Raw genomic sequence first — 19,716 nt, 5'->3', positions numbered from 1 at the left:
CAATGTCCATAACCCCACCCCCTTCTCCCAAACCCCCTCCCCCCAGCAACTCTCCGTTTGTTTTGTAAGATTAAGAGTCACATAAGTGACTCTTAATCTTGCAAAGTTTCATTTTTTAAAAAATATCATAACAATAACATAACATATCATTTGGAATTTTAAGTAGATAACTTTAAGTTTATTCACAGCTTCTAGTCCAAGCAGAGGTCCCATGCCTTGACTCTGCTTGCGCTCCATCAAATTCTCCGATTAGACTTCTGGTGAGAGCCAGCTTGTTAGGAAGTTACTTGCATCTGTATTTTTCTGCAAGAAAATTGGGACTGGACTGCTTGATCTTCTGATATTATCGTAAGACTTCTTCATGAACATTGTGATACACCTTTGAGCCTGGAGAAAGCTGCTTCTGCTGTTCATCCAGCTTGATAAATCTAGCTACAGTCTCCATCCTGGCATGCAAGGCCCCAGACCCATAATCAGCACCAATCATCCTTGTCTCATAGGAGATGACAGCAATAGATTCTGTCAAATCATCTGGGAGTTCATTGAAGAAGGCTTGGTGGACATACTGCAACCCTCTTTAACTTCTTCAAAGGAATTGGGACTGGAGTTGTGCAGCTTGGCAATTTCCTCTTCTATTTTAAGGTCCTCTTCCTTTTCTTCAGTTGTCTCAATGTGCATTTTACTTTGGCACTTTTCCTTCTCTTTTTAGCCTTTTTTGGACTCTCTGTGAGACAATGAATGGTTTTCTTCCAAAGGCTTTGGACACTTTAATAGAACTAAACCAGGGTTAAGGTTTTCCAGAGGAGTCCTAGAAGTATAACTGTCTTGCCGGTCCTGATAGTTAATAGTGTTTGGACTAAAACTGTCAACAGGTAGATCTTGAGTCCCCCGGCCTGCTGGAGTGCTGGGGAAACTGGAGTTAGAATTTATGATCTGGGGAGGACTGGAGCTGGGCAGGTGGATTGAAGCTAGCGGCAGAAGGGTAGGGATGGCAGCGGCTGCAGGGGACAACAGGAGGCCTGAAGCAGATTTTTCACAGGTGGGATTTCAAATGATCACTTAATGATGGAGGCACTCGATCTGTCAGGTGAGATATTCAAGTTTTTTTATTCAATAAAGGATCAGTGAAATCTGAATCTCAAAGCTGTTTCTGAGGAGACGATGCGACATCTTTTCTAGAATATACAGGAGATTCTGAATGGCCAGTGCTGGCAGTGTTCTGAGACAGATTTAGTGTGCTCGAGAGCAGTGCCTAATGACCTTCTGCTTATTTCTGTCTATTTCACTGTATCGGGGCCAGTCTCTTTGAAGCACTTTAAAAACACAATCATTTAAAGTATATGAGAGGTCTTTAAGATTCAGATTGGCTACCTTTTGCAGAATTGTTCCAAGGGAGTTCTCATCTATCTTCCTTCTTTCTTCCTTCCTTTCTTTTTTTTTTTCTTTCTTTCTGACACCATGTTTCTGCAGCAGAGTCAGCAGCTCAGGTTTCTTGCAGGACTTTAGGACCAGTAAGTGAACCACCCTGTCCCTTAGGTCACCACTGAGATAGATGGCTGCTGCCATGTGTCTTTTGACTCATATGTTCAAGATTTGTGGGGGTTGACCCCTTCCTCTCAGGCACTGTATCTGAAACAGCTTGAGGTGCTTTCCAAATCTGCACTCTTGTCCCTATATAGGGTCCACCAGGTTTGATCACTCTCATCCTTTGGTCATGGCATTCCTTCGCCTGGCTCATTTTTCCTTTTGTTATCTCATATGAATCATTTTGTGGCACACACTGTACCTTTATTGTGTATAAATCCTGGGCAATTAAGCTGGCAGACTCCAGAGCTAGAGAACGTTGGCTGGATGCAGTCACAGCTGCGCTAAGGGTGGTCTTTACGCACATTTGACCAACAGAAGTTAAAGGCATACACTTCATCAAGGGGAATCCTTTTTTTTTGGGGGGTAAGGAATTTTGACAACAACTTAGAGCTCTTGGAACTGAATTGAAGATAGAAAGGGAATTAAATTATTGTGGCTCTGGTAGGTCTTGAGTGCCCAGATCGCCATCTCGGTAAGCTTCACAGGTAGCCATGTGATATTTTTCCCCAGCTGCCTCCACAACAGCCTCTAGCATGGCCCCCCATGTGGGCTCTAGCCTCAATGATGGCCTCAGCTGGTCCGGCTTCTGCAGCTGCTGCCTTAGCCACAGTTATCTCACTGCTCAGGTACTATCATATACCTGACTACCAATGTTATTTAGATGGAAAAAAATATTTATATATGTATAAGCATATTTATATTTATGTAATGTGATGAGGGAATGTTTTAGGACAAAAATATGTATCATTTATTTTAATTCCATTATGATGCACTTCAGAGACTTAAACTTCAACTTTTTGACTTTAACATAAATAAGAGAATTATTTTTCCATAGCCACTGGATCTTTACAATGGGAAGTATCTCAGAATAGAGATATGCTTTGTTTTGTATAAAATTTGGGCTACAAAAGTTGTAACTCATACATTTTACAAATATATTTGGTATGTAAGATAATAAGCCTTGCCATAATTGATGCCACATGGTTTGATCTACCTAGAAGATATTAAAATATGACTCAGATAATACAAATGTAATTAGCACCATGAAAAATCCTCCAATTTCTAGGAGGCTTGAACATCTATCCAATTTCTTAAAAACTGTCTACCCTACCATCTTTTCAAAAAGGGAGTACCATGCATGAATCAGGAATAGGCAATAAACATTCTACTAACAGTATGAAAATGATCATGTACTCATATGCAGCTTAGTCACAAGTGAGTTTTCAGTTTTTCTTCAGAAATGTCAATAAAAACATTATTGCTTTCAACATAATGTAACCGATTTTCATACTTTTTATAGTTTCATTCTCTATTCCTTTTGAATGATATTAGTTTGTGGCAGAAGTCATACCACTGAAATAATAGTGCAAGATAACCAAAGGAAATGTGCTAACATAAATCAATGAATTCAACAACATTAACGATTAAGTTATTACAACCAAGTATTTAGGATTTTTTTTTTCTGAAACATATTAGAGATTCTTTATGTGAATTTCCTAGTGACCATGTCAGTACACATCAGGTAAAATGGTGTGTAACAGATCTGTGAATGGATTTGCTGTGGAGAAAAAAAAAATTAGCTTCAGAGAAAATCTGACCCCTTATAGCAATAAGCTACACTATCTGCCTGATTTGAAGATAAAGAAATAAAAGGCCAAATTGTGGGATGTTGATTGCATCCCCTCGATCCCACTGGAGATGGGAGTCAAGCATGGGAAAGATACACTCAAAGTGAAGCACCATCTTCATAAATGTAAGGAAATGTACTGAAACTTCTAAACAGATATAGCATCATCATCTCTCTCTGGGGTGTATGTGCCACTTGGAGTCAGTATTTTTGCGTCCCTTGGGTAAATACCTAGCAGGGCAATTGCTGAGCAGTTCTATATTTAACATTTTGAGGAACCTCTATACTGTTTTCCAGAATGGCTGTACCAGCTTGCATTCTCACCAACACTGTAGGAGTTTCTCCACATCCTTACCAACATCTGTTGTCTCTCGTGTTGTTAATTTTAGCCATTCTGACAGGTGTGAGGAGGCATTGCATCCTGGTTTTGATTTGTGTTTCCTTGATGATAAAGGACGTTGAGCATCTTTTCACATGTCAGTTAGCTACCTGGATGTCTTCTTTGGAGAAATATCTGTTCATGTCTTCTACCCATTTCTTAACTGGATTATTTGTTTTTTCGGTGTTGAGTTGGTAAGTTCTTTATAGATTGTGGCTACTGACCCTTTATCAGATATGTAATTTGCAAACATCTTCTCCCATTTCATAGGTTACCTTTTAGTTGTGTTGATTGTTTCCTTTGTCATGCAGAAGCTTTTTATCTTGATGAAGTCCCGATGGTTCATTTTGCTTTTGCTTCCCTGGCCTCCAGAGATGTGTGTAGTAAGAAGCTGCCAAGGGCAAGGTCAAAGAGGTTGCTGCCTGTGTTCCCCTCTATGATTTTGATGGTTTCCTGTCTCATATTTAGGTCTCAGCCATCAAAAAGAATGAAATCTTGCCATTTTCAGTGATGTGGACAGAGCTAGAGTATATTATGCTAAGCAAAATAAGTCAGCCAGAGAAAGATAAATACCATATGATCTCACTCATATGTGAGATTTAAGAAACAAAACAGATAAAGCTAGGGGAAAGGGAAAAAAGAGACAGGGAAGCAAACCATAAGAGACTCTTAACTATAGAGAACAAACTGAGGGTTGATGCAGGGAGGTGGGTGGAGGATGAGCTAAATGAATGATGGGTATTAAGGGGGGGCACTTATTACAATTACCACTGGGTGGTAAGTGATGAATCACTAAATTCTACACCTAAAACCAATTTTACCATATATGTTAACTAACTAGAATTTAAATGAAGACTTGAAATAAAAAGAAGTTATTGGCTGAACTGTGTCTCCTTTTTTTGAATCTATCTTAATGAGAGAAGATGTTAGTTGAAGGACACATTATAGCATTATACACACTGTAGATTCAGTGAATTAAAAGTATAACTATTCTCCTATGATTCTACACACACATTTACAAAGACTTGTATCTTAATGCAAGAAGATGTTAGTTGAAGGACATATAATATGCTTTGTAGTTTCAATGAGTTCAGCACAAAACTGTTCTAATATGTATCTACACTTACGCTTTGAAACATTTATATCTTTTTCTAAATTTATATTTAAATTCTAGTTAACATACAGTGTAATATTAGTTTCAGGTGTATAATACAGCGATTTAACACTTCCATACATCACCCTGTGCTTATCACAACAACAAGAGCACTCCTTAATCCCCATCACCTATTATATCCATCCCCTTACTCCCCTCCCCTCTGGTAATCATCAGCTTGCTCTCTACAGTTTAGAATCTGTTTCCTAGTTTACCTCTCTCATTTTTCCTCCTATGATCATTTGTTTTGCTTTTTAAATTCAATACATGAGTGAAATCATACAGAATTCATCTTTCTCTGACTGATTTATTTCACTTAACATAATATTCACTATCTCCATCCATGTCATCCCAAATAGCAAGATTTTATTCTTTTTGATGGCTAAGTAATATTCCATTGTGTGTGTGTGTGTGTGCGTGTGTGTGTGTCTGTGTGAGTTTGTGTGTACACCCCACATCTTCTTTATCTATTCTTCATTTAATGGACATTTGAACAGTGTATGCTTAAAATTCATATGCTGAACGGGTCCCTGGGTGGCTCAGTCAGTTAAGCATCTGACTTCATCTCAGATCATGATCACAGGGTCCTGGGATTGAGCCCCAAGTCAGGCTCCCTGCTCATTGGGGAGCCTGCTTCTACCTACGCCTGCTGCTCCCCTGTTCATCTCTCTCTCATGTAAGTAAGTAAATAAATAAATATATAAACAAATAAAATCTTTTTTTTTTTTTTAAACATTTCATAAGGTGAAGCCCTATCCCCCTCTACTACAGAACGTGACTGTATTAGGTGACAGGGCCTTTATAGTTAGGACTTTTACATAGGGATTTTAAGTTAAAATGAGGTTATTAGGGTGGGACCCAATCTAATCTGACAGGTATCCTTATAAGAAAAGGAATTCTGCATACAGAGAAAGATACCAGGGATTTGTGGGCATATAGGAGAGACCATATGAAGACACAGTGAGAAGACAGCCATCTGTAAGCCAAGGAGAAAGGCCCCAGAAGGAACAAAACCTGCCAATACTTTGATCTTTCACTTCAAGACTCCAGAACTACGAAAAAAAATTTTCTGTTATCCAGGTTACCCAGTATTTGGTATTTTGTTATGACAGCCCTAACAAACTAACATAAAAGATATATTTAAGAGGGACTGATTCCATGGCACTAGAAAATATCTCACAGGGGTGCCTGGGTGGCTTAGTGGGTTAGGCCTCTGCCTTTGGCTCAGGTCATGATCTCAGGTCCTGGGACTGAGCCCCACATAGGGTTCTCTGCTCAGCAGGGAGTCCGTTTCCCTCTCTCTCTCTCTGCCTGCCTCTCTGCCTACTTGTGATCTCTGTCTTTCAAAATAAATAAATAAAATCTTTTAAAAAAAATCTCACAAAACTTAAGTTGTTGAAAGTAAAGATCTGTTTATTACAGTGGGAAAATTTGAGAAAATACATTTCAATTACTGAATTAAAATTATTTCAAATTATTTAAATATAAAAATTTTAATAATTTATTGTGATTCAATTTCCCAAATACATAAATGCTATCACTCTATAATTTTGTGTTTTATGTGGGGAAGATACAAATATGTTGAGCTGAACAGCTTAGATTTATGTGTTAGGCCAGTCAATTGCTTGGATTACCAACATGTGTATGTCTTCACAAATTACAAAAATAAAAACATTTTTAAAAATATATTTATGTTAAAGAGAAAGCAAGCACAGGCAGGGGTAGGGAGGAGCAGAGCCTGAGGGACAAGCAGACTCTACGCAGAAGCAGATTCTGACACACAGGGCTTGATCTCATGACCCTGAGATCATGACGTGAACTGAAATCAAGAGTTGGATGCTCAACCAAGTGAGCCACACAGAAAAAAAAAAAATGTAACACATCCCTCTCTTGTAATGATTCTGACAGTTCTTTGAATGTCTTTTAAATTATCCCACATCCCCCCAAAAATCAAGTGACTTTTCAGAAATTCATGGCTAAATAATTTCCTCTCTCTCTCTATGAAAACAATCATGCCAACCCCTGTAAGAATTGGTACAAATATTAAGCAAGATTATATATTGAAAAACAGTTTTAATTTGAACTGAGTCATACAAGTGTTAATAGCTATTTACATTTTGTTTGATCATTGTGTTTATTTCAAATCTTCCAAGAACCAGCAAGGGTCATCTATTTCACCCTACTCACTCTAGAAAGGTACTTATTAAATCTTTACAACTAGTTGTTTAGACTTCAATTATATTCTTCTTTAAAGATTTACAACACAAGAGAGTATAACTATCCTTTATTAACACATTCCACTGTTACTCTCCGAAAGCCCTCAGTGAACTGAATCTAAGTCACTTCTGTTAGAATGTGGGCAGGATGCTTTTTACTCATCTCAGTAAAATTAGATAAGTGAATTAGAAATTGCTTGCTCATATATTGTACATGTCAGCCCACAGGTAGATTTTTGTAATGGCATATGCACAAATATAAATAGACATACACAGTGCTCGAAGTTATGGATTTATCTGGTTATTACTTAGAAATGTTGGCCCTAATTTGAATTACAAAGAATAGAGCTAAGCAATTGGAAGATTATCAGTCAACTCTATAATCACTCAAAGACACTGGTTCCTATCATTGCCTAAAGGGATTTAACAAGTCTAAGAGATTGGATCAAATGGGACTGACATAAAGCTAAATAATTTTTTTGGAGCATCACTGTATTAGGATTAGAAACCTCTTCTCTAGAGAAAGAAAGTATTTCTCTGAGTTTCTATTTAAGTATATGAATCCTTTGAGCTTTTAGAAGTAATGCACATTTTTGTAATGCTATGTAAACATTATGTACATAAATCAAAATGAATTATAACATCTTGTGAAGTGATAAGAAGAAATTAATTTTTATTTATGTTCTCATTTTGTCTCAGCAGTAAGAGAAGCTAAAGGTCGGTTCACTTACTCTAACACACTTTCATGGGCTACATCAAAACTCCATTATCATTTGTGCTTAGATGCACAATGAGGAAGCCTCCCCCCCCATTTAATTTTATTCCATATCATTATACAAGCCAAGGACATTTCTCATCTGAGTTCCTTTGTTTGGTTGAGTTGGTTTTTCAACGCAAAAGTGAGAAGTAGCTATCAGAGGAACATTTGGATAAAGGCAACTGAGGAAAATTTGACAAGCCTGGAACGTAAAACTTAAGTATCTTGACCCTTGAATTTATTGAGGCTAGGGATAGAATGTGAGAGCTGAACTGTGGCCATCAAGACTGGCAGGAAGAGATAAAGTGGTCCGAGGAGTATGTCCACAAAGAAAGGAACAATTATGTGCCATAGACCACACAACACAGCCGCAACTGGGATTTATACAAAAGGGAGAGAGCAGGCAGCCCATCTCATTTTATTTTAGTTTCAGACCTTGGGATATACTCCCCAGCTAAATGACTTTTATGTGTAATTGTGTAATGAGCCTCCTGAAAATTAACATTTTAAAATTTTTTTCCTACTTTAAAAACATAGAAGAGTTAAAAGGGGTAAGCAACTTCACCTTATTGATGGTGATGTGGAAATAACATCAAGTAACTCATTGAAAGAAATGAAAATAACACCAATCATGAGGCTAGAAATGGGGCAGAGTACTACTGACTACTGTTTAGCCAATACTATAATTCTTTTCTCAATTTCACGTTTCTACAAACTGCTAACCAAAGCAGCATATTATAAAATGGCATGCCTTATATCTTCGCTAATATATGGTCCAGTGAGGAAAAACGTGTCCTGATGTGCTGGAAACACTTATTGTAGATTTCTCTGAAATTCTCATTCTTCCTCCTGTTTAAATGATCCTGCAGTCCCTCTGGACTGAACTCAAGGGACCTGTGAAGGAACGCTGGCCACTTGTAAAGGTGTGGTTTATAGGTGACACCTGTTCATGAGATGAGTTAAGTAACTCATCTAAGGCCACGGAGGCCCCAGGATTGAGTTTCAGGGATATGACCTCAGATCTGTCTGGCTACAAGCCTGTGTTCTTTCATGATGTCATTTACTGAGGGGAACATGCAGCATTCAATTTGCCTCGTAATGGGTGCTACAGAACTGAGCGAGACGTACAGATGCTGAATCCTTTTTGAGTATTTTCATATTTAATTTTGGCAGAAGTTTGACTAGATTTAACCACACATTTTTAACAAGGATTTGAAGCCTAATGTTATAATTTCATCTAAGAATATTTTTGACATTTACCTCCTATTGCTTAAAGTATTTTTAAAAATCAGAAAATACTTACACTCCCAGATCAAGAACGTGTGCTCTTTCACAAAGTCTTATTTTTCAAAGGTAAATATGACTGTCTAATTCGTTAATGAAATTTTGTCTTGGTGATTATGTTAAAAACATAGTGAGATTTTTAACTTAAAGAAGCATGCTCCCCTGTGCCATTACAGTCAGTTCTATATATTATTTATGAGCTTATAAAGTGCTAATGAATAAATCCTGAAAGGCCCAGTTGTTGATGCTGTTATTATTTGCAGGCTATTATTTAATGTTCTGTGGCAGCTTAATCAACTCGGTACTCCCCAGATTCCACCAGTCTATCTAATTGGGATACCAGAGAATCACGAGCAGGAGTCCTAAAGAGCGTTCCAGCATGACAGCGTCCTTCCCAGAATCCATTGTATTCCTAAGCATTCTTTGATAATTTAAAGGTTTTACTGTTCCTGATTGTTTTATTCCTTATGGTCTCTGGACCTCTTGGGGCAGAGGGAACTCCCTACCACTGTGATTAATGCAACACATGAATTTCATATAGTACAAAAATGTCTCAAAGCTCAGTATCACCACTATAGTTATCAATACAGGGATTTTTCTCCTAAGTATTGTCTTAGAAACTGTTTTTCTTTCTCCGTCATTAAATACCTGCCTACCAGTCATTTACGGCAACAAGAGATCTGTTTATGGTAAATCTGAAGAGCCATAGGAGATGAGAATCACATGTGAAGCCCTGTCTTCCCCACCTAGAATCCTAGATCTTTGCTACTTACAGTGGGCATTAACAGTATAGCAGCATCTCTGAATGTGCTCACCTGGTTCATATCACCAGGCCTAAAGTAGATTGCCTGGATTCTTGTCCCAGTTCTACTGTCGCCCAACTCAGTAATACCTCTAAGCAAATACTTTTATCTTGTTATGATTTAGATTTCCCACTAGTGAAAGAGAGATGTTAGTACGTGGCCTGGTAGCCTCCTGGCCAAGTAAACAAATGTGAAAATGCTCTGAAAACTGTGATAAATTATTGGGATGCTTGTGACTGGTAAATATTTAGAGCTTAGTTGGTGGAAAATTAGCTTTTGTTTCCAGATGTGATAAGCCTACAGTATAACATAACTTTAATTTAGAATATAACAAAACATTTCAGCATGACACAAAGATGACTAGTTTTTCATATTTTACCTACAGTTTATTATGTCTTATATTTTATACAAGAGTTGAAAATCTTTGACCTAAATTTTAAACCAGGAACATAATCCATTATTTGTCCTATTTATAATCAGGTGAGTGAAAAACAGATACCCCTCTATGCCTCATTCTATGTACTGAACTATTCCATCTATAAGAAATCACAAATTCTAATGTTTATGCATAATAACATGTACAAAATAATCTAGGTATAAGAGAATGGGCAATAATGGGGATTGTAGCTAAATAGAGAGTTCATGCTAAAGATGGGAAAGCTATCTAATTCTTACTGAGGCTAACAGGAGAACAGGCAAAGGGTCACCAGATCAGTTGCTTTTTTCCACAGAAGCTAGATATTTACAGTTTCATATCACATTTAAACATTAAGTACCATATGTATGAAAAAGAATTTTATTTGAATATACTTTTAATTTAATTTTATTTTTTTGAATATTTTATTTACTTATTTGAGAAAGTGAGAGAAAAAAGCACAGGAGCAGGGGCAGAGGAACAGAGAGAAGCAGGCTCCCCTCTGAGCAAAGAGCCCAACTCGGGGCTCGATACCAGGATCCTGGGATCATGACCTGAGTTGAAAGCAGACACTTAACTGACTGAGCCACACAGGCGCCCTGAATGTACTTATAATTTTAGGTGCCAAACACAAATTCCTAGAAAGACACAAATCACTCAAACTGACCAAAAAAAAAAAAAAAAAAAAAAAAAAAGAAAGAAAGAAAGAAAAGAAAATCTGGAAAATGTGGAAAATGTTGACAAAACCTGAATTTGGAAATGAGAAATGCAAAGTCTTATTTAAATATAGTTAAGCTTTCATTTAATACTTCTCCAATAAAGAAAATTCCTGGTACAAATGGCAAGTTCTGAAGCCTGTACAATCAGGCACTTAAACCTAGCAACCTCTTACAAGAAAAACAACAGGCCAATCTCTTTCATGGACACAATGGGAGAATTCTAAATTAAATGTTAGCAAATGTTAAGAAAGAGATCTAGCAACAAACAAAAAAGATTATACATATTATCTATGTTTGGCTTACGTCAGGAATGCAAGGCTATTTTTACTCTAGAAAATTAAGCAGTGTGACTTTACGTTAAGAGAATAAAGAAGAAAACTAATATGATCATTTCAAGTGATCCTGAAAAAAATGTTTGCTAAAATTCAGCACCCAGCAATGATGCGGCCTTTTAGAACATTAGGAATAAAAGGCATCTACAACAAACCTATAAGAGATATACTTTGTAGTGATTTACTAGAAACCTCACCTCTGAGACCTAAAATGAGAAACAATCAACAATAATCTCATTGTACTAGCATAATAAGGCAAGAAAAACTGATTAAATGAACAATGATTGGAAAGGGAGAAGCAAAACAGTAATTACAAACAACCTTATATGTACAGCTGAGGAATGTGACAGATAAACTATTCAAATTGTGAGCATGATCTCTGGATACAAAGCTAAGAAACAAAAATCAAGTTGTATTTCTCCCTATCAGCAAAAGACAAACAGAAAATGAAATTTTGAAAAGATACCATTCACAACAACAGCAAAAATATAAAAAAAAATTCAAATAAAGGAACAAATCTCATAAAAAGTCTAAGACCCACTATCCTGGAAACAATAAAACATTATTGGAAGAATACAAAGGCTTAAATAAATCAAAGGCTTTCCATATTCATGAACTGAAAAGTTTTACATAATAAAGATGTTAATTTACCACAAATTAATCCATACAGCCAATAAACCCCAATTAAGATCATAGCAGGTTTTGAGGTGGGGCAGACGAGCTGATTCTAAAATCTATATGGAAATGTGAATAAACAAAAATAGCCCAGTTAATCTCTTAAAGGGAGAAAACAAATGTGAATGGTTTACATTAACCAAGATAGATTTAGAGTTTCCCTCAGCTTGACTAAACTTTGGCTGTAGGCCCCTTCTTTTTCTTAGAGCACTTACTTTAGGGAATTTGCAAATGTAAATTTTTCTCTACCCCTTTAAGATGTAAATCTACAACCCAAGAATGTCTTTCTCCAGGACCTGAAATCCATCCCTTTGAAATGTAATTATCAAGAAAGATAGTGCCCTGGAGTCCCAAACTCTGAGAGAGTAGGAGCCTAACTCTGATAAGGGACAATTAGCAAACAAAGATGGCATAATCACATTGACTACCCAAGCCCACAAAGGTCCTCTAGTACTTTTATGCCCACTCATTCCAGCACTAATAAACTCGTCCACTCTGTTTGTTCAGGGGAACTGACTTCAATCTCTTCCCTGTTACATCAGTCTTGATCCCTAATGCAATAATCTTTTTTTTTTTTTTAAAGATTTTATTTATCTATTTGACAGACAGAGATCACAAGTAGGCAGAGAGGCAGGCAGAAGGAGAGGGGGAAGCAGGCTTCCGGCTGAGCAGAGAGCCCGACGTGGGGCTCGATCCCAGGACCCTGAGATCACAACCTGAGCCGAAGGCAGAGGCTTTAACCCACTGAGCCACCCAGGCGCCCCGCTAATGCAATAGTCTTGAATAAATTCCATCTTGCCCATTTTGCCAAATGTTCCAATTTCTCTTTTACAATACTATCAGCTGTCAAAATTTATCATAAAGCCATAGTAATTAAAACAATGTGGTATTGGCATAACTACAGGGAAATGTACAAATGAAACTGGATTGGAGTTCATAAAGTGACCCATATATGTATGAGCATTTTATTAAAAGTGAAAGTGCAGAACATTAAGCATGGTCTTTGCAATAAATCATGCTACTTTAGTTTGATCTAAATGGGAAAAAAAAAAGACATTCATTCCTTCCTCACACCAGAAATACTAGATGGATTGTAATATGATAGGTAAAGCAATTAAGTCCCAGGGGTGCCTGGGTGGCTCAGTGGGTTAAAAAGCCTCTGCCTTCAGCTCCAGTCATGATTCCAGGGTCCTGGGATAGATCCCCACATTAGGCTCTCTGCTCAGCGGGGAGCCTGCTTCCCCCTCTCTCTCTCTGCCTGCCTCTTTGCCTACTTGTGATCTCTGTCAAATAAAATAAATAAAATCTTAAAAAAAGAAAACACTCTTTAGGGGCACCTGGGTGGTTCAGTGGGTTAAGCCTCTGACTTCAGCTCAGGTCATGATCTCAGGGTCCTGTGATCAAGCCCCGAATTGGGCTCTCTGCTCAGCAGGGAGCCTGCTTCCCCTTCTCTCTCTGCCTGCCTCTCTGTCTACTTGTGATCTCTCTCTCTCTGTCAAATAAATAAATAAAATCTTAAAAAAAAAACAATTAAGTTCCTATATGACAATTCAGGAGAATATATTTTGGGTCACAGAGTAGAAAAATTTATTTTTAAACTCAGGACAAAAATACAATAACCATAAAAGAAAATACTTAAGTGGAGTATACTGAAAATAAACTTCTCTGTATTATAAAAGATATCATTAAAAAGTAAAAGGACAAAGCACCTCATAAAAGCAAAAAAAATGAAATTATAATCTAGATATCAACAAAGGATTAAAATCCTGAATACATATTTTTAAATAACTGCAACAAGTCACGAAGAGAAATACACATATTCCAACAGGCAGGCATTTCAAAAAATAGGTATTTCTTTTTTTTAAGATTTTATTTATTTACTTGACAGACAGAGATCACAAGTAGGCAGAGAAGCAGACAGAGAGAGAGAGAGAGAGAGGGAAGCAGGCTCCCCGCTTAGCAGAGAGCTCAATGTGGGGCTCGATCTCAGGACCTTGAGATCACGACCCAAGCCAAAGGCAGAGGCCTCAACCCACTGAGCCACCCAGGCGCTCCAATAGGTATTTCTAACAGCCAATGAAACAACTGTCATTGCGTTTTTAATCTCATTAGTCATCACTACATGCAAACGTTCACAAGAGATACTGTTAGAAAACAACCATCAAGGCTCACATTAACAATCTGACAATATCAAGTACCGATGAGGATGTGAAGCAATTTGTACTTTATCCACTACTGATGAGAATATATAAATTTATGCATCAACTTAGGAAAACTCTTCTGTATTTCCCGTAAAGCTAAATATGCATATACCCAGTAATTCAGCAATTTCAATCTTAGGTATATACTCAATGCAAAAGCATACATACATTCATGAAAATATATGTACAGTTAGGTTCACAGCAGTGTGATTCATAATGATCCCAAATTGGAGCCAGCCCAAATTTTCTCAACAATAGAATATATAATTAAATTGTATATGCACAGGAAGGAATACTATCCAGCCATAAAAATTAATAAACAAATGCAATATGCATCATGAATGTAACTCACAAACATATCCTTGAGTGAAAAAATGTCAGTTATAAAACTAGATTATGGGGGCGCCTGGGTGGCTCAGTGGGTTAAAGCCTCTGCTTTCGGCTCAGGTCATAATCCTAGGGTCCTGGGATCGAGCCCCGCATCGGGCTCTCTGCTCGGTGGGGAGCCTGCTTCCTCCTCTCTCTCTGCCTGCCTCTTTGCCTACTTGTGATCTCTCTCTGTCGAATAAATAAAATCTTTTTAAAAAAACAAAAAAACAAAAAAAAACTAGATTATGAACTGCATTTACATTAAGTTAAAAATAAAATTACTTTGAGGCATTATAAATCAGGATAAAGGTTAACTTTGAGAAGGTGTGAAAAGTTTATGACTATGACAGAGTTTGATAGGGCTGTCTCAATTGTTGCCAACGTATTATCTTTTTATTTGATGTGGAACTACAGATATGTTACTGTTGCGGAGTCTTGACCTAAAATTATGATTTGTGTACTTTTCTGGGTGCTCTCATCAAATAAATTTTTAATTATGGCATAATATAAAGTTTAGGGTTTTTCTGGGAGCCAAAAAGGCCAGAACTCTTTTAAGATCATATCAGAACTATATTCATAAAGAATACCATTACTCTAATATATTCATATTTATACACTTGTAGTCATCAAGAATATTATTCTATTATACTTGCATGTATTTCCCCTGTAATAATTTTCTCAAGGTCACATAGTAATTTTCTTCTGTGAAATTGAGAAATTAGGACAAATCACACAGATCTGGATACCAATCCCAGCTCTGCCACTTGAAATCTGCATAAACTTGGATTTAACTCTATTATGCATTGACTTTTTCATTTTTGAAACAGGGAGAGTATTACAAAGTATATAAAATTTTTGGAAAATGAGCACATGAAAGGGCTAATAATTATAATTATCGCTTCATGGGCAATAATTGTTGACACTTGGCTTAGTGAAATTATCTCCATTAAATTAAAAAAATTAAACATGCTTTTTATTCACCAAGTATAGAATTAGAAACTAGAAACAAAAAATATTTTCATCTGTAATCTTCTTCATAATCTCTATTTATCACTCCCATAGGCTTTAACACTCCCTAGACTTTTTCCCTCCCCAAATTATCCCAAAGGTATATACTATAAGTATTTTTTTTAAGATTTTATTTATTTATTTGACAGAGAGAGATCACAAGTAGGCATAGAGGCAGGCAGAGAGAGAGGAGGAAGCAGGCTCCCTGCTGATCAGCTCCATCCCAGAACCCTGGGATCATGACCTAAGCCAAAGGCAGAGGCTTTAACCCACTGAGCCACCCAGGTGCCCCAACTATAAGTATTTTTAATTGGATTCCCCATTTCAAGCCATGATAGAGAAGAGGACATTAGAACCTTTCTGAACAGCTACCTTTTTGTAGACTATTTTCCTTTCAAACAACAAAGACACAATTATTATATAAAGTGGCTCAAAATAAAAGGGAGTGGTGATATAGAAAAAACAGCCTCATAGAGAAAAATTTGAACTGAGTTTTCTACATGAAGCAATTTTTAAAGCAGATGACAAACAAGACTTTTCTGAATAACAGGAATAGTTTATATAAGTACAGTGACATAGAGAGTATCAGAAATGGCTTATAGAAATAGAATATAGGTCAAGGGATATGTGGGAGCTAATAGAAGACAGGTATTGAAAGGCAGGTGGGGGTCAGGTAATAAAAACCATTGGAGGCCTAAGTGATCAGACTGTGTAAAGAATGGAAAGCAACTAAGGATTTTAAGCAAAGGAGAAACTGCAATAAACAGCTTTTGAGAGCCCACACTGACTTTAATACAGAAATTGGATTAAGAAAAGGTGAAAATTCAGGCAAGGACTGGAAATAAGATGAAACAATGAACACGAGAGACAATGAACACATTCTGTGACTGATGACATGCAGAGGGCTCAGAGGGAAAGGAAATTGAGGAGGTGGGAATGATTCCAGGTTTCTGATACAGGTGTCATGGTGAATGTCTATGTAATAATAAAAGCGGGGAAGTCAGCAAAGGAAGCGAGTTTAGAGGGAAGTAGGGCACAAGGAATTAAATTTCACCTTGTTAAGCCTGAGAAGCATTTTGGCCTTCAAGTTGGGATAGAAGAAATTGGTATAGAAATAAATGGGATAGAAGAAATTGGGCTCAGGAAAGAAATCTGGGGAGAAGATACCCAGGCTTATCAGCTTTAGTTTATTTTTGATAGAGGCTTCTGAAGGAACGGAGAGAAAAGCCTTCTTTATACAAGACAACACATGTCCCTTATTTCTGCTTAGGTTTTTTTTTTTAAACTATTAGGTATTTTATTTTAATTTTTATAGTGTTCCAAGATTCATTGTTTATGTACTCCATGCAATCTGTGCCCTCCTTAATACCCACCACCAGGCTCACCTAACCCCCCCATCCTCCTCCCCTCCAAAACCCTCAGTTTGTTTCTCAGAATCCACAGTCTCTCATGGTTCATCTCCCTCTCCAATTTCCCCTAATTCACTTGTCTTCTCCTTGAAATTAAAGAATTCCTAGTTCTGTAAACATTCTTTAAATGTCACCAGGCTGGTAAAATCCAGCTAAAATGCTAAAATACAAAGTATATTCAAACCAACACAGGATCTAATTATTAGTCCTTGTAATCTAGACACTACACCATGTCCAGGATTGTATTAATTTACTAAGAATCTATACCATTTGCTTTCATTTAATATTAATCATATAAACATATACATCTATACATAAGAGAAAATGTAAATGTGCAAAATGTAAATGTATATGTATATATACACATTTGTGTATAGTTATATACATGTATTTACATTTATATGAATGGATGGGAAGTCAAAACTTCCTCATCAAAACCTTAATTGATTTAAGGATATTACTTTTTACAACCAGCAAAATTTCAAACAATTAACATACCTCTCCTGAATTAAAACATGAAAGACAACTACATAACATTTGAATGTGACATTCTAACTTTACATGACATTGTTATAAATCTTCTGAAGTCATGTGGGAGACGAAATGAACCATTAACCCCTTCTATTCAGGCAAAATGTACACAGTTTCCCAGCTAGATCCTGAAATGGCTTCTTTGCCCAAAAGTTTTTGATGCTGCAGGGTGAATAAATGAATTCAATCATTTTCAGTTCAATTCTCAGGCACATAAATCAGGTACCAGAAAAGAATATAGCAAAACACAAACGTTCTCCACCAGCCCAAAGAAGGATAAGAAGACTCACCTAAAATTATTATCAACATATATATGCCAATAAGGTAAGCAACCTAGAAGAAATGGATGCATTCTTGGAAACATAAATTTCCAAGACTGAAATAGGAAGAAATTAACAACCTGAATAGAACAATAACTGTAACGAGATTAAAGTACTGATCAAAAACCTCCCAAAAAACAAGAGTCCAGGACCTGATGGATTCCCTGGGGAATTCTACCAAACATTCAAAGAAAAAATAATACCTATTCTCCTGAAGCTGTTTCCAAAAATAGAACAGAAGGAAAACTTCCAGACTCTTTCTATGAAGCCAGAATTACCCTGATCACCATACCAGGCAAAGACCCCATCAAAAAGGAGAATTTGAGATCTATATCCCTGATGAATATGGATGCCAAGATTCTCAACAAGATTCTACCTAATAGGATCCAAGAGTACATTAAAAAAGATTATCCATCATGACTAGGTGGGATTTACCTGGAGGTTGCAAGGGTGGTTCAACATTCGCAAATCAATCAATGTGATAGAACAAATCAGTAAAAGAAGAGAGAAGAAACCCATGGGCCTCTCAACTGATGCAGAAAAAGCATTTGACAAAATACAGCATCCTTTCCTGATTAAAACTCTTCAGAGTATAGGGATAGAGGGAACATTGCTCAACTTCATAAAACCCATCTATGTAAAACCCACAGGGAATATCATTCTCAATGGGGAAAAGCTGACAGCCTTGAGAAAAGGAACACAACAAGGATGCCCACTCTCCCCACTATTCTTCAACATAGTACTAGAAACCCTAGCAATAGCAATCAGACAACAAAAAGAAATAAAAGGTATTCAAATTGGCAATGAAGAAGTCAAACTCTCTTTCTTCGCAGATGACATGACACTTTATATGGAAAACCCAAAAGACTCCACCTCCACCTCCAAATTATTAGAAAACATACAGCAATTCAGTAATGTGGCAGGATACAAAATCAATGCACAGAAATCAGCTATTTTCTCATACACTAACAATGAAACTCTAGAAAGGGAAATTAGAGAATCAATTCTATTTACAATAGCACTAAAATCCATTAGATACCTTGGAATAAACCTAACCAAAGAGGTGAAGAATCTCTACTCGAGGAACTACAGAACACTCATAAAAGAAATTGAAGAAGACACAAAAAGATGGAAAAACATTCCATGCTCATAGATAGGAAGAATAAACATTGTTAAAATATCTAGGCTGCCCAGAGCAATCTATACTTTCAACACCATCCCGATCAAAATATCATTGGAATTTTTTGAAGTTCTGGAACAAACGATCCTAAAATTTGTATGGAACCAGAAAATACCCAAATTGCCAAGGAAATGCTGAAAAGGAAAAACAAAGCTGAGGGCATTATGTTTCCTGATTTCAAGCTTTATTACAAAGCTTTGACCACCAAGACAGCATGGTACTGGCACAAAAACAGACACATAGACCAATGGAACAGAGTAGAGAGCCCAGATATGGACCCTCAATTGTATGGTCAAATAATCTTCAACAAAGCAGGAAAAAATATCCAGTGGAAAAAGACAGTCTCTTCAATAAATGGTGCTGGGAAAATTGGATGGCTATGTAAAGAAGAATGAAACTCAAACATTCCCTTACACCATACACTAAGATAAACTCAAAATGGATGAAAGACTTCAATGTGAGACATGAATCTGCCAAAATCCTAGAGAAGAACATAGGCAGCAACCTCTTCGACATCCGCCACAGCAACTTCTTCCAAGACACGTCTCCAATGGCAAGGGAAACAAAAGCAAAAAATGAACTTTTGGGACTTCATCAAGATCAAAAACTTCTGCACAGCAAAGAGACAGTCAACAAAACAAAGAGGTAACCCATGGAATGGGAGAAGATATTCACAAATGACACTACAGACAAAGGGCTGATATCCAAGATCTATAAAGAACTTCTACAACTCAACATTCAAAAAACAGAT

At 36.9% G+C, this 19,716-nt stretch overlaps 1 protein-coding gene and 1 pseudogene across 2 annotated transcripts in view; both read right to left on the bottom strand.

Moving 5' to 3' along the window:
• DMD (dystrophin) overlaps nucleotides 1–19,716 on the bottom strand; it is a 2,004,585-nt gene that overhangs the window by 1,369,513 nt on the left and 615,356 nt on the right. The gene's annotated exons all lie outside the window — the stretch shown is intronic.
• On the bottom strand, nucleotides 179–18,247 carry LOC309856622 (RNA polymerase II elongation factor ELL2 pseudogene; annotated as a pseudogene). Its single transcript has 2 exons — nucleotides 18,221–18,247; nucleotides 179–2,115 (listed from the first exon to the last, which is right to left on the bottom strand). The product of its transcript is annotated as an RNA polymerase II elongation factor ELL2 pseudogene (transcript).

The sequence above is a fragment of the Mustela nivalis genome (genome assembly GCF_964662115.1).
Source record: "Mustela nivalis genome assembly, chromosome: X".
NCBI classification, from domain to species: Eukaryota; Metazoa; Chordata; class Mammalia; order Carnivora; family Mustelidae; genus Mustela; species Mustela nivalis.
The sequence above is the reverse complement of the archived record's forward strand: the minus strand, read 5'-3'. Positions and strand labels throughout refer to the sequence as shown.